We start from the raw sequence: 6,000 nt of genomic DNA on the forward strand, positions 1-6,000 counted from the left end.
TTTTTGTAACACGGCACGGTGGGGTGTGTGTGTGTTTGGTGCTTCGTTCGCGCGCACAGCGCAGCGTAGCAGAGCGTTGTGCTCGCTTGGATTTGACTGAATTGATTGTGGGGGGGGGGGGGGGGGAAACTGTTCAGGCCTTCATTCGGTGCTCGCTAACAGCACTTGGCCCCGACAGGCTGTGAAGGCTACATGGGGGATCTTTGTCGGATGCCCTGCCCGAAGACGTTCATGGGTTTATGAAAAGGATGTAACAACACATGGGCGTGTATGTGTGTTGGGAGCGGTAGTGCAGCGGTTAGCGCGCTGCGCTACCCGAGGTCGAATCAGCGTCAAATGAGTACCTGGTGCGGTGTGAACATCGTCAGTGGGGAGACAAAGGCGGCCGGGCGTGGTACTGGCCACCCACCCCCTCGTGTGCCGTGCGGGTCTTTATAGGTGCTTGCTAACAGCACTTGCCCCTACAGTCTGTTCAGGCTATACGGGGGATGTCTTTGTTGTGCATATATGCACGTGTACTTGTGTTGTACGCACACGTGTACATGCATGCGCGTCCCCTCGGATCGACAAACACGTGTATATATATACACACACACACCACCTGTCGATGTATATATGTGCACACGCATATAAACGTGTGCACTTGAGTATACGAGTATACGCCAGTGTATATGCAAACACAAATCAATGTAAATGTGAACACACGTGACACACCTGTATGTGTGCATTATTACGCGTGTCAAGTCCCATGTCTAGAAATGTAAGCACCCTCTGTTACAACACGTGGCCGGCCTGAATGGCTTGTACGCTAATTAATAAGTGCAATTACGCCTGAACAAAAGCCTGATAACTTCCTGCATAAGCATGCCATAGAGGAGTCCTCGGCACATGCGCATCTCGGTCACCGGAGGAGGGGAAGGCTACTTTGGTGGTTGTTTGACCATACTGCACCACGATGGTCAGTGCGGGTTGCACCAGCAGGGGACTAATGATAGCAATTGTCATATTGTACAAAAAAATTGTCCGATACAATATGAGTGTCTACTCCGCGTTAGTGATTCAATCGTTGTGTTCGACTGATGAGAGAGGGTTCGTGTTGGTGGAGTCGGTTCTGTTCTAATCAGCAGCAGCCATGGTCAATCCACTGCTAGATTAATGCCCCCCCCCCAAAGTAATTATGAAAAATAAGGCACGTGTGTCAATAACACTGCCTCGGAAAAACTAAATAAAAAGGCCTTTCTACGTCCTTTGAAGAAAGGACCATTGGCCGAAAAGTCGCCTATAATATACACATAGCTGTAAACCCACACGGTTTAGGGGCCATACATTTAGTACGTACGCATGGAGGGGGGGAGGAGCGGCGTACGCTTGCGTATGGGGGGTCTACTCACAATGTACGCATAGGAAATGGGGGGGGTGAAGCCTCGATAATAATTTGTCTACATTGGCCTTCAATTGAGTTAGATAGTTCGGCGGTGGACTATCGGTTTGCTTGAACACGTCAATATTATTAATCCTTGATCGTCTCTGCGTGGATTAAATATCGGCCGTTCTATAGGATTTGGGGGGGGGGGGATGGGTGCGTCAGGCGAACGCACGCAGGTGGAGGTGGGGGGGTGTAAAAAGTCCGCGTGCGTACAGGGAGGGGGCGAGGTTTCAAGTTTTGACAGATTTTTGCGTACCTACTAAATGCATGGCCCCATACCCAGTATTCTTGTACAGGGAAATTTGGTTCTCAGGTCCATACGGCGGACAGCCGTTTCAATACGTGCAAAAAAAACTAAAATATTGTTTGTGTCTATTTGGTTGTGTTTCTCCCCTGCGATGGGACTTTGCCGAATGAACATTGAGGTGTGTAAAGGACGCGGGGTGACCGGTGAGGTTTGAATCGGTCTGTAATAAGGTAGGGCACTGATAAGGTGTTGGCAGCCATGAACACATTTTACTTTGACGGCCAGTCCTGTCGACGACCTTATTGAGATTGTTGTGTGATTTGTGCGCTGATGCCGACGCAGCAGCATTATCGCCAGCGTGACCAGATAATAACAATATATATTGTTAAAAATAATAACAATTGATAATTTATTTAATTGTAAAAATAATTGTATATGTTGACCAAATACAACGAAAACAACCGGCGCAAAACTTCGATGTTTGAGTTCGTCACAGCTGACGGCAGCTGGGCACTGCGTACAGAGATCTGTTTTCACAGTCGCGGTGAATGTAACACGATTTTTGTTCCTGGGTAATAAGTGTTATTTTCTAATTGCTTATGCCTCAAAAGTATAGAAAATGTCTATTATTGTTCCCCACAAACTTTGCTGTTGTGACCAGGACTTCACGTGAAGGAATGACACAAATGCACACCACGTTTTCTCATTGAAAAATAGGTACATTTAAAAATATCACTGTCCTGGTCACAAAAGCAAAGTTTGTGGGGAATACTAGCCCTTTTCTGTACTTTTGAGGTATAAGCAATTAGATAATAACACTTACTCCGCAGGAACAATAAATAAATCAAAATGTTACGCAGTGTTATTAATGGAGTGGATTATTAACTTAGCTTTTGTGTCCTGGTCACAAAAGTAAAGTTTGTGGGGAATAATAACAGCCATTTTCTGTACTTTTGAGGCATAAGCAATTCGAAAATAGCACTTACTACACAGGATCAATAAATAAAAAAATGTTTTGTTACACAGTGAAATCTGTCCGTGAGCACTGAGCATGAACCGATGAAGGCTCGCGACGTGCAGGAGCCGCTGTCTGTAGCTCACAGCACGGTGCAGAACGCACGCTCGCCCGTGGGAGTTACACGGTGGAACATATCAGTCGTACCAAGACACCCCGTATAGCCTTAACAGACTGTAGGGGCAAGTGCCGTGAGCGAGCACCTATAAAGTCCGGCACGGCACACGAAGAGGTGGGGTAGGCAACACCACGCCCGGCCGCCTTTGTCTCCCCAGTGGCGATGTTATTACAAACACGGTGCCCGGTGCGAATTCATGGCTGGCTGGGATTGCATTTTTTTGGTCTACGGTGGACTCGAACCGCACAGCACCAAATGTCGCCGGCCTCGCAGCGCAGTGAGATCACAACTACGGCGTCACATACACACTGGCGCACACACACACGTGCGTACAAATATGTATATGCCGCTACACACACGCCGATACAGAGGCGTACAACAAAGCAGCCACATATACTTTGCACAGAACAACAAAAATCAAAGAGCGAACAAACGAAAACTTAATCTTTTTATTCTGTCATTTTGGTGACCCGTGTGACATTTACAAATGAGACTATCCTGGCATTTTAAAGTTATCAACTGGTAAATATATATATAGAAACACACACAACTTAAATATAAATATATACGTACATGTTTGCATACACAGTACACACTCACAAACGTACGCTCCGCGGCATTACATGCGCAACTCATACACCCGACTCACTCACGCAAACGTATATCATCCAACGAGTGAAAACTCTTGGCTCTTAAAAAAAACACATTTGTATACACGAACATAATAGGCGACGTTTCGGGCAACGACCCTTCTGTATAGCAGCCATTTAAGGCTGCAGCGATATTGAGGGATGTGTTGAGTTTCTATGCGGGTTGTCATTTGCGAGTGCGCGCCACTGCCAAACCAGCGGCGGCGGCGGCGGCCGTTTCTGTTGAGCGATGAGAAGCCTCTGCAACCTTTTACAGCCTTTCACAGCGGCAATCGCACGTCAATAAATACGTACACACACGAATACTCTGACTACCCACATTACACACACACACAACGCGTATATGCACATGTATTACAAAGACAAAAAAATAACCTCATAATATCCATAATAGTTTTTTTTTTGGATGTGATCGCGTGAGTATGTGTCGCTAAACCCGCCACCACCCGACACAGCCAATTAGTGAGGTTTGTCACTTTAACAGAACATGCCAATTCGTTACTAGTATAGCACACCGGTGTGTTGGAGAGTAAATCCACAACATTTACAGACTGTTGGGACAAGTGCTGTTAACTTTAACGGACTGTTGGGGCAAGTGCTGTTAGCGAACATCTATGAAGGCCAGTCCGGCACACAAGGGGGTGGGTGGCCAGCACCACTCCCGGCCGCCTTTGTTTCCCCAGCGTTGAAGTTTAATCTCTGAGACCAGGTACTCATTTGAGGCTGAGTCGACCTAGGAGAGGCTCAGGACCGGTTCAGATAATCGTCACCGGTGTCAGCGGTGATCGGGAATCGAAACCCCAGTTCATAAACACACACACACAAATGTATACACTCACACATACACATGTAACGCGTAAACTTGCATCTACGGTTACATGCATTACATACATATACACACAAACCGATATAGACACACGCAATACGTTATAATACATTTACGGACATCATATCACGCTGATATGTTTACCGAGATGTAGAGAGAAATATAATTGTCAACGAAAAAGTGGTATCCGTATAAATGTATATTTGAAAACAATTTACAACCGTGCGAAAGTCTGTGTGTATATATAGGTATGTGTGTGTGTGTATATATATAGGTGTGTGTGTGTGTATGATATGATTTACGTTTGAAGGTCATGGAGAACGTAACAGCCGCCGTTTCATCCCACGCACCGCGCTGCTACATTCGCATCGTCCCTATGTGCGTGCGCGTGTGTGTATGTACGCATGTTGAACTTCCTTCGCACCGTACGTAGCCTGCTCGCGCTCATCTAATCGGAGGTGCACCAACAACCGAGGCGTATATCCAACCTCGGCTGCTCGCTGTCAACTCAAACAAAAAAGTTCAACTTATCAAGAACCGTTCGCCTACGACGCCCCCACGGTTTGGTTCTCTCAGTGCCTGGGCAGTTTTAGAAAGTCAAAAGAAAAACGTGCCATCGCCAACTACAAGTCCGCCAGTCTCCCTTAGCCCGCTACTCTGCAGAAGGACCACTGCCCGAAACGTTATTAATTATTTATCGTATGCGCCACAACGCTAATGAATCACTATGGTGAGTGTTTTTTTTGTTGTTATTCACTGCGTCTGCCCATCACGCCTAACTTAGTCCCTTTATAAACAAATGTTTCTAATTATGTATAAATCTTTGGGCGGTGATCTTTGGTAGCACCGTCGCCGCCTGCTGCGGTTGGAGATTCGCGGTTCAGATCCAGCGGTCGCCCCGATTAATACCGCGGTGCGTGGTGCTCGCGAACTCTCAAGAAAGGCCACGTACGCACTGTCTGCTTCGCTCGCAGTGGACGTTAAAGATCCCGTGGACGGCGTTCGCAAGAGTTAAGGCCATTGTGGGCACAGTGTTACGGTCCAAGATGCTTTAGTTTGCCGAGTTTGAAAAGAGTGACACCGCGAATTAACGACTCAAATTGGCATCACAGACGGCAACAGTCATCGCCTCCCTCTCACGCAACCTTGGCAGTACCCTCCTGAAAAGGCGTCAAGAGACTCAATGAGGCTTTCCTGGGCGAAACACGCGCAAAAATAATTGTTGTTATAAACACGTTATTTCTATTGTTGAACTTTTTTTCTCAATAACATTCTTAGTGTGCACGATGTGAATGGATGGCTTTCACGAGCCGTGTTGTTCTACAACTTCGCCATGACGTTGGCCTCAACGATTTGCAATGTAAATGATCGCCCTTTATTCACAACACACAGTGCGGATATTATTTTAACCCCAACCCTCATAATTATGAAGTGTTACACTCGAGTTCACTCCAACGCCACGATGAGTAGTAATATGTATGCGTCGGTTACACAACAAACTACATCAATAGATAACAGTTGGAACCAGTGTTTCTCATTTAAAGTCGAGCACTTGCCTATTATTATTGCTATTTATATAAACTCATTAATAAGGAAGGCTGATTCTTCAGACACTGAAGTTTAAAAGCGGTTTAGAGAGTCTGCTTGCTTTAAGCAAATGCTGCTCCATAAATTGGTTTGGAGAGCCGGATGCTGTGTGCAGATGCAGAACGGAGCTC

This window comes from Petromyzon marinus, chromosome 17 (genome assembly GCF_048934315.1).
Source record: "Petromyzon marinus isolate PM22_M1 ecotype Great Lakes invasive population chromosome 17, UKy_Petmar_22M1.pri1.0, whole genome shotgun sequence".
Classification (NCBI taxonomy): Eukaryota; Metazoa; Chordata; class Hyperoartia; order Petromyzontiformes; family Petromyzontidae; genus Petromyzon; species Petromyzon marinus.